This window comes from Cherax quadricarinatus, unplaced genomic scaffold, assembly GCF_038502225.1.
Source record: "Cherax quadricarinatus isolate ZL_2023a unplaced genomic scaffold, ASM3850222v1 Contig755, whole genome shotgun sequence".
NCBI classification, from domain to species: Eukaryota; Metazoa; Arthropoda; class Malacostraca; order Decapoda; family Parastacidae; genus Cherax; species Cherax quadricarinatus.
Window position 1 is genome coordinate 1 of NW_027195781.1, and position 10,000 is coordinate 10,000.

At 44.6% G+C, this 10,000-nt stretch overlaps 1 protein-coding gene across 1 annotated transcript in view; it reads left to right on the forward strand.

The window, feature by feature from the left end:
• The first annotated feature begins 5,147 nt into the window (after window positions 1-5,147).
• Window positions 5,148-10,000, forward strand: part of Dh44 (diuretic hormone 44) — a 71,049-nt gene continuing 66,196 nt past the window's right edge. The window contains exon 1 of the mRNA XM_070080642.1: window positions 5,148-5,215. The gene's annotated coding sequence lies outside the window, so the exon portion shown is untranslated. The remainder of the gene's footprint in view (window positions 5,216-10,000) is intronic.

The window sequence follows — 10,000 nt, forward strand, 5'->3', positions numbered from 1 at the left end:
TGCCACCCTCACTCTCTTAAGTTCCTTTATATGCCAGTGTTTAGCTGAACTTCCTTCTTTACTTCCTTCGTTTCTCAATGTTAAATGCCTTAAAATTTAACTAACAAAGCAAGACTTTTTTTTTTGAGGGGGGGGGGAGTTTGGAAAGTTTTAAGGGCAACAGACAATTTTCACAATAGCAGATCCTCTAGAGCCTAGACGCTGACAGTTTCGTAAGGACGTTTGTGTCAATCAGCTGTAAATCTAGTATTCTGCGTGTTCTCTGATCGTTCAGAATAATGGTGATTGAATATACCAAAACAATAACTACATTCTGAGTTGTACACACTGAGTCTGTACACTAACTTGTATACACTGAATTGTATACATGGAGTTGTGTACACTGAGTTTATACAATGAGTTTGTTTTCTTGAACTGGAATAATTTTCATGAATCCCTTGAATCTCTCGTCAATTTCTGCGATCCTGTGTTTCTAGTAACATTTACAAAAAAAAAAATTCTTATCACTGCACTGCAGACCGTTTGAAGGATTTCCTTAATATAGCTTCTCTGTAATGCTTTCTTGGATGAACAGGTAGGAAGGTTGGTAGACAGCAACCACCCACACAGATATTACTGTTAGCCAAGTGAAGGTTGGTAGACAGCAACCACCCACACAGATATTACTGTTAGCCAAGTGAAGGTTGGTAGACAGCAACCACCCACACAGATATTACTGTTAGCCAAGTGAAGGTTGGTAGACAGCAACCACCCACACAGATATTACTGTTAGCCAAGTGAAGGTTGGTAGACAGCAACCACCCACACAGATATTACTGTCAGCCAAGTGAAGGTTGGTAGACAGCAACCACCCACACAGATATTACTGATAGCCAAGTGAAGGTTGGTAGACAGCAAGCCAGGTTGGCAGACAGCAACCACCCACACAGATATTACTGTCAGCCAAGTGAAGGTTGGTAGACAGCAACCACCCACACAGATATTACTGTTAGCCAAGTGAAGGTTGGTAGACAGCAACCACCCACACAGATATTACTGTTAGCCAAGTGAAGGTTGGTAGACAGTAAACACCCAAACAGATATTACTGTCAGCTAGACAGAAAACACCCACAAGTGAAAGTGAAGGGTGGTAGACAGTAAACACCCACACAGATATTACTGTAGTGAAGGTTGGTAGACAGCAAACACCCACACAAATATTACTGTTAGCCAAGTGAAGGTTGGTAGACAGCAACCACCCACACAGATATTACTGATAGCCAAGTGAAGGTTGGTAGACAGTAAACACCCACACATATATTTCTGTTAGCCAAGTGAAGGTTGGCAGACAGCAACCACCCACACAGATATTACTGTCAGCCAAGTGAAGGTTGGTAGACAGCAACCACCCACACAGATATTACTGTCAGCCAAGTGAAGGTTGGTAGACAGCAACCACCCACACAGATATTACTGTCAGCCAAGTGAAGGTTGGTAGACAGCAACCACCCACACAGATATTACTGTCAGCCAAGTGAAGGTTGGTAGACAGCAACCACCCACACAGATATTACTGTCAGCCAAGTGAAGGTTGGTAGACAGCAACCACCCACACAGATATTACTGTTAGCCAAGTGAAGGTTGGTAGACAGCAACCACCCACACAGATATTACTGTCAGCCAAGTGAAGGTTGGTAGACAGCAACCACCCTCACAGATATTACTGTCAGCCAAGTGAAGGTTGGTAGACAGCAACAACCCACACAGATATTAGTGTCAGCCAAGTGAAGGTTCGTAGACAATAACTACCCTCACAGATATTACTGTAAGCCAAGTGAAGGTTGGTAGACAGCAACCACCCACACAGATATTAGTGTCAGCCAAGTGAAGGTTCGTAGACAATAACTACCCTCACAGATATTACTGTAAGCCAAGTGAAGGTTGGTAGACAGCAACTACCCTCACAGATATTACTGTCAGGCAAGTGAAGGTTGGTAGACAGCAACCACCCACCCAGATATTACTGTCAGCCAAGTGAAGGTTGGTAGACAGTAACTACCCTCACAGATATTACTGTCAGCCAAGTGAAGGTTGGTAGACAATAACTACCCTCACAGATATTACTGTCAGCCAAGTGAAGGTTGGTAGACAGCAACCACCCACACAGATATTACTGTTAGCCAAGTGAAGGTTGGTAGACAGCAACCACCCACACAGATATTACTGTTAGCCAAGTGAAGGTTGGTAGACAGCAACCACCCACACAGATATTACTGTCAGCCAAGTGAAGGTTGGTAGACAGCAACCACCCACACAGATATTACTGTTAGCCAAGTGAAGGTTGGTAGACAGCAACCACCCACACAGATATTACTGTTAGCCAAGTGAAGGTTGGTAGACAGCAACCACCCACACAGATATTACTGTTAGCCAAGTGAAGGTTGGTAGACAGCAACCACCCACACAGATATTACTGTTAGCCAAGTGAAGGTTGGTAGACAGCAACCACCCACACAGATATTACTGTTAGCCAAGTGAAGGTTGGTAGACAGCAACCACCCACACAGATATTACTGTTAGCCAAGTGAAGGTTGGTAGACAGCAACCACCCACACAGATATTACTGTCAGCCAAGTGAAGGTTGGTAGACAGCAACTCCCCACACAGATATTACTGTTAGCCAAGTGAAGGTTGGTAGACAGCAACCACCCACACAGATATTACTGTTAGCCAAGTGAAGGTTAGTAGACAGCAACCACCCACACAGATATTACTGTTAGGCAAGTGAAGGTTGGTAGACAGCAACCACCCACACAGATATTACTGTTAGCCAAGTGAAGGTTGGTAGACAGCAACCACCCACACAGATATTACTGTCAGCCAAGTGAAGGTTGGTAGACAGCAACCACCCACACAGATATTACTGTTAGCCAAGTGAAGGTTCGTAGACAATAACTACCCTCACAGATATTACTGTCAGCCAAGTGAAGGTTGGCAGACAGCAACCACCCACACAGATATTACTGTTAGCCAAGTGAAGGTTGGTAGACAGCAACCACCCACACATATATTACTGTTAGCCAAGTGAAGGTTGGTAGACAGCAACCACCCACACAGATATTACTGTCAGCCAAGTGAAGGTTGGTAGACAGTAACTACCCTCACAGATATTACTGTCAGCCAAGTGAAGGTTGGTAGACAGTAAATACCCACACAGATATTACTGTCAGCCAAGTGAAGGTTGGTAGACAGTAACTACCCTCACAGATATTACTGTCAGCCAAGTGAAGGTTGGTAGACAGTAACTACCCTCACAGATATTACTGTCAGCCAAGTGAAGGTTGGCAGACAGTAACTACCCTCACAGATATTACTGTCAGCCAAGTGAAGGTTGGTAGACAGCAACCACCCACACAGATATTACTGTCAGCCAAGTGAAGGTTGGTAGACAGCAACCACCCACACAGATATTACTGTCAGCCAAGTGAAGGTTGGTAGACAGCAACCACCCTCACAGATATTACTGTTAGCCAAGTGAAGGTTGGTAGACAGCAACCACCCACACAGATATTACTGTCAGCCAAGTGAAGGTTGGTAGATAGCAACCACCCACACAGATATTACTGTCAGCCAAGTGAAGGTTGGTAGACAGCAAACACCCACACAGATATTATTGTCTGTCAAGTGAAGGTTGGTAGACAGCAAACACCCACACAGATATTACTGTCAGCCAAGTGAAGGTTGGTAGACAACAAACACCCACACAGATATTACTGTCAGCCAAGTGAAGGTTGGTAGACAGCAAACACCCACACAGATATTACTGTCAGCCAAGTGAAGGTTGGTAGACAACAAACACCCACACAGATATTACTGTCAGCTAAGTGAAGGTTGGTAGACAGCAAACACCCACACAGATATTACTGTCAGCCAAGTGAAGTTTGGTAGACAGCAAACACCCACACAGATATTACTGTCAGCCAAGTGAAGGTTGGTAGACAGCAACCACCCACACAGATATTACTGTCAGCCAAGTGAAGGTTGGTAGACAGTAACCACCCACACAGATATTACTGTCAGCCAAGTGAAGGTTGGTAGACAGTAACTGCCCTCACAGATATTACTGTTAGCCAAGTGAAGGTTGGTAGACAGTAACCACCCACACAGATATTACTGTCAGCCAAGTGAAGGTTGGTAGACAGTAACCACCCACACAGATATTACTGTCAGCCAAGTGAAGGTTGGTAGACAGTAACTACCCTCACAGATATTACTGTCAACCAAGTGAAGGTTGGTAGACAGTAACCACCCACACAGATATTACTGTCAGCCAAGTGAAGGTTGGTAGACAGTAACCACCCACACAGATATTACTGTCAGCCAAGTGAAGGTTGGTAGACAGCAACCACCCACACAGATATTACTGTCAGCCAAGTGAAGGTTGGTAGACAGCAACCACCCTCACACATACTACTGTCAAATCATATGAGTGCAGATCCTAGTGCCTTCTTTCTGTCTCATTAATACGCAAGAGAACAGGTAACCCATACAAACCCAAGATAACGGAAATTCAAACACATTCAAGATAACAGTAAATCTTAAACACCCAAGATAGTAGATTATTATTATTATTATAATTATGGGGAGCACTAAACCCGTAGCCAAGATAGTAGAAAATCTTACATACCCAAGACAACAATAAATCTTACATACCCAAGATAACAGTAAATCTTACATACCCAAGATAACAGTAAATCTTACATACCCAAGATAACAGTAAGTCTTACATACCCAACAGTGAATCTTACTCACACAAGATAACAGTTAATCTTACATACCCAAGATAACAGTAAATCTTACACATTCAAGATAACAGTAAATCTTACACACGGTTCAATATACACTTATTTTTCACTGTCAAGTGTGTTCGTAATCAGTCTTAGGCCTATAACATGCCCATTCATCATGCACTACACTGATAAACCTCCTAGTAGCATTCGTTAATAAAATATTCAACGCTATGGCGAAAGAGAAGCATTTTTTCTGAAATCCGGATTGCGAGTCCAGCAGGTGTGTGAGGTTTGCGTGGAACTTTTACCGGCGCGTGGCATCTACCCCAGCGGGGGAGGCGGTATATAAGGGCGGTGCACGGCAGTATGGCCGTCAGCCGAGCACTCGCTCTCACCCTTCCTAACATCGAACCCCGGCGTGAGAACCCTACCAACAACCGTGCAAGGCAGGTGCTTCGCCCTGTCTCCAGTGTGTGTGTTTGTGTGTCTCACTGTGTGTGTGTGTTTACCTTACCCTGAGGCTTGTGTTGCATTTCCCGGAGCCTGAGAACGACACATTTTAAGTTGAAATGAGACACTTGTGCAACATTCGCGGATCTTCATCGTGAAGGTGTTTCCCTTTATCAATCCATTGCAGAGAAAAAACGGAGGATGGTGAGAAGAGTCTGGGATAATCAGTCTCTCAGCCTAGAAATGATGTGTTGAGTCCAACGGCCTTGATGGACTGAAGATCTGGCTGAGGGACTGATTACTTCAAACATAATCTTCACATCTTAAACTGCTTTTCTCTGTATTAGACTGATAAAGTCACTAATAGGTGGAATGTTTCCTCAGTAAAGATACCCAAGTGTTGCACATGTGTCTTATTCATCTATATGTTGATTTTATAACTATTTATGTAACGAGACAGTTGAAGGCGTGTGTTGCACTTTCTTGAGGCTTGTGTTGCATTTCCTTGAGGTTTGTGTTGCACTTGAGGCTTGTGTTGCACTTCCTTGAGGCTTGTGTTGCACTTCCTTGAGGTTTGTGTTGCACTTTCTTGAGGTTTGTGTTGCACTTCCTTGAGGCTTGTGTTGCACTTCCTTGAGGCTTGTGTTGCACTTCCTTGAGGTTTGTGTTGCACTTGAGGCTTGTGTTGCACTTCCTTGAGGCTTGTGTTGCACTTCCTTGAGGTTTGTGTTGCACTTCCTTGAGGTTTGTGTTGCACTTCCTTGAAGCTTGTGTTGCACTTCTTTGAGGCTTGTGTTGCACTTCCTTGAAGTTTGTTTTGCACTTTCTTGAAGTTTGTGTTGCACTTCCTTAAAGTTTGTGTTGCCCTTCCTTGAGGCCTGTGCTACACTTCCCTGAGGCTTGTGTTGCACTTCCCTGAGGCTTGTGTTGCACTTCCCTGAAGTTTGTGTTGCACTTCCTTGAGGCTTGTGTTGCACTTCCTTGAGGCTTGTGTTGCACTTCCCTGAGGCTTGTGCTACACTTCCCTGAGGCTTGTGTTGCACTTCCCTGAGGCTTGTGTTCCACTTCCCTGAAGTTTGTGTTGCACTTCCTTGAGGCTTGTGTTGCACTTCCTTGAGGCTTGTGTTGTGCTTCATTGATTCCTGTGTTGCACTTCCCTGAGGCTTGTGTTGCACTTCCCTGAGGCTTCTGTTGCACTTCCCTGAGGCTTGTGTTGCACTTCCCTGAGGTTTGTGTTGCACTTCCTTGAGGCTTGTGTTGCACTTCCCTGAGGCTTGTGTAGCACTTCCCTGAGGCTTGTGTAGCACTTCCTTGAAGTTTGTGTTGCACTTCCCTGAGGCTTGTGTTGCACTTCCCTGAGGCTTGTGTTGCACTTCCTTGAGGCTTGTTCTACACTTCCCTGAGGCTTGTGTTGCACTTCCCTGAGGCTTGTGTTGCACTTCCCTGAGGCTTGTGTTGTGCTTCATTGATTCCTGTGTTGCACTTCCCTGAAGCGTGTGTTGCACTTTTTTGAGGCTTGTATTGCACTTCCTTGAGGCTTGTGTTGCACTTCCCTGAGACTTGTGTTGAACTTCCCTGAGGCTTGTGTTGCACTTCCCTGAGGCTTGTATTACACTTCCTTGGGGCTTATGTTGCACTTCCCTGAGGCTTGTGTTGCACTTCCTTGGGGCTTATGTTGCACTTCCCTGAGGCTTGTGTAGCACTTCCTTGGGACTTGTGTTGCACTTCCCTGAGGCTTGTGTTGCACTTCCCTGGGACTTGTGTTGCACTTCCCTGAGGCTTGTGTTGCACTTCCCTGAGGCTTGTGTAGCACTTCCTTGGGACTTGTTGCACTTCCCTGAGGCTTGTGTTGCACTTCCCTGGGACTTGTGTTGCACTTCCCTGAGGCTTGTGTTGCACTTCCCTGAGGCTTGTGTTGCACTTCCCTGAGGCTTGTGTTGCACTTCCCTGAGGCTTGTGTTGCACTTCCTTGGGGCTTGTGTTGCACTTCCTTGGGGCTTGTGTTACACTTCTCCGTGTCTTGCGTGTAGTTCTTGAAACCTGTATGCAACTATTTCAGGACTGTGTGTTGCTTTAGGCATTTTTCTTGCGTACAAATCAATTAGGCTCGCGTGCGCTTCCCTGAAATTTGTGTGCACTTTGTAAGATGTATGTAGTCCCAGATGTGTGTGTACACTCATCGAGGTATCTCTACACTGGCTGATACTTGCGTACGTTAGGGCTTGTGAACTCTTCCCGAGGCTTATGTACACCCCACCTAAAGCCTGCCTGCATCTCTTCGGGGCTTATGTACATCCCCCCTTTTAAAACCTTCCTGAATCTCTTCGGGGCTTATATACACCCTGCCAAAGCTTATATGTACACTCCCAACTCTTGTGTCATACTCAGAGATTTGTATACATTCCTTTAAGCTATAATAGGTTTCTCGAACACCATTTTTTTATTCCCTATATTGCTGTGTTGTAAGCGAACCGTGTTCATGCCTTCGTCAGCGCAAAGTGGAGGTAGCACCTCGTTGACCTCTGCTTGAGGTGACCGGGGGGGTGCAGGGGGTCATTCGCCGCTGCCTCTGTCACACGCACGCACCAATATTGACCAAAAAAATACATACGCGTAGTCCGTGTATAATCGCGAGAAGCCAGTGGGAGAATGAACGCCAAAGGTCCCACCCACTGGTGAGCCTCAACAGTGGGTACTACACTGTACTAACCCCAGAAGATATCAGCTGCCGTAGGAGGATTTCACTTTACGCCAGAGTATCTCGGTGTCCAAGGGAGAATTTCCATATTTTCTGAAAAACTTCGATGTCTGCTGGAAAGCTTCGATGTTTGCTGGAAAACTTCGATGTTGGATGGAAAACTTCGGTGTTTGCTGGAAAACTTTGATGTTCACTAGAAAACTTCGATGTTGGATGGAAAACTTCGGTGTTTCCTGGAAAACTTTGATGTTCACTAGAAAACTTCGATGCTTGATGGAAAACTTCGATGTTCACTAGAAAACTTCGATGCTTGATGGAAAACTTCGATGTTCGCTGAAAAACTTCCATGTTTGATGGAAAACTTCGATGTTCGCTGGAAGGCTTCGATGTTTGCTGGAAAACTTCGATGTTCGAGGGGAGCTTCAATACTAGCGGAAGAGTTTTAAAATACTAGAAGGACTTCGATAGCGGGAGAAACTCAATAACGCCTTCAGTATAACCTCTCGGTACTCATTATTTACAATACTCTTCAGTATAATCTCTCAGTACTCCAGTATCCACAATAGTCCTTCAGTATCCTTCGGTACTTCAGTATCCAAACAGGCTTTCAGTATTTCTTCTCGGCACTTCGATGTCTACAAGAGCGCTTCCATCCCTCGGTTCTCCCGATTTCCAGTGTGTGTGTGTGTGTGTGTGTGTAACAATGTTAGTGGATTGAATTAAATTTTTTTTTTAACTCAGCGACTTACATTATTTGAACGACTGTGGTCGTGTGAACGACTATGGTCGTCTGAATGACTGTGGTCGTCTGAATGACTGTGGTTGTCTGAATGACTGTGGTTGTCTGAATGACGGTGGTCGTCTGAATGACGGTGGTCTTCTGAATGACTGTGATCGTCTGAAAGACTGTGATCGTCTGAATGACTGTGATTGTCTGAATGACTGTGGTCGTCTGAATGACTGTGGTCGTCTGAACGACTGTGATCGTCTGAAAGACTGGTCGTGTGAACGACTGTGGTCGTGTGAACGACTGTGGTCTGAACAAGTGTGGTCGTCTGAATGAATGTGAGCGTCGGAGCGACTGCGGTCATCTAAACGAATATGGTCATCTGAACGATTGTGGTTGTCTGAACGACTGGGGTCATCTGAACGACTGCGGTCGTCTAAATGACTGTGGTTGTCTGAACGACTGTGGTCGTCTGAATGTGGTCGTCTGAACGACTGTGGTCGTCTCAGTCTCACACAGTAGTCGCTAGTTTTTACATACAACGGCATACGAACACAGTCCTATATATAGGCTCATATAAACACCCTGTGCTATACGTACACCAACTTATGTTTACATTGTATTAAAGGCTAATCTGCCGTACACAGCATCATACACTTACCATCTTAAATAAACTATGTCTCTGCACACACCGTGTGTTGTATACAGTATCTTATACGCTCGCACCACGGTATTGTGCTTTATTTGTGAATTGTTCCAGCCACGTTCTTGTGGTTTAGATAAGATTTTTTTTCCAGCCACGGTACTGTGGTTTAATTGTAAACTGTTCCAGCCACGGTATTGTGGTTTATTTAAGAATTTTTGTATTATTATAATCAAATAAAACGCTAAACCGGCAAGGGTCATGCAGCGCTGACGAATTTTTGTACTCACGGCATTATGAGTCATCTGTAAATTGTTTCAGCAACGGTACGTTACTTCTATTTAAGCATGAAGGATACCGTAATAAATGAAACTTAAATTCCAGTGTATATACATAGAGATACATATAACGTGGCGCATACACACCTTCCGGTACATTTAGAACACATATATATGTACTTATATGTGAATATACACAGATGTGTACCCTTAGTGTACGTACCCGAAGATACACGCCTCTATTGTACACAGATACACGTCTCTCGTATACATACATAGAAATATGAGCCTCTCGTATACATACACAAAGATACCGTTCATACACACAAAGAGACAGACGCCTCTAGTATATATGCACAGAAATCCACGCTTCTAGTATACATGCAGAGTTAAACGCTTCTAGTATACATGCACAGTTCTAAACGCTTCCAGTAT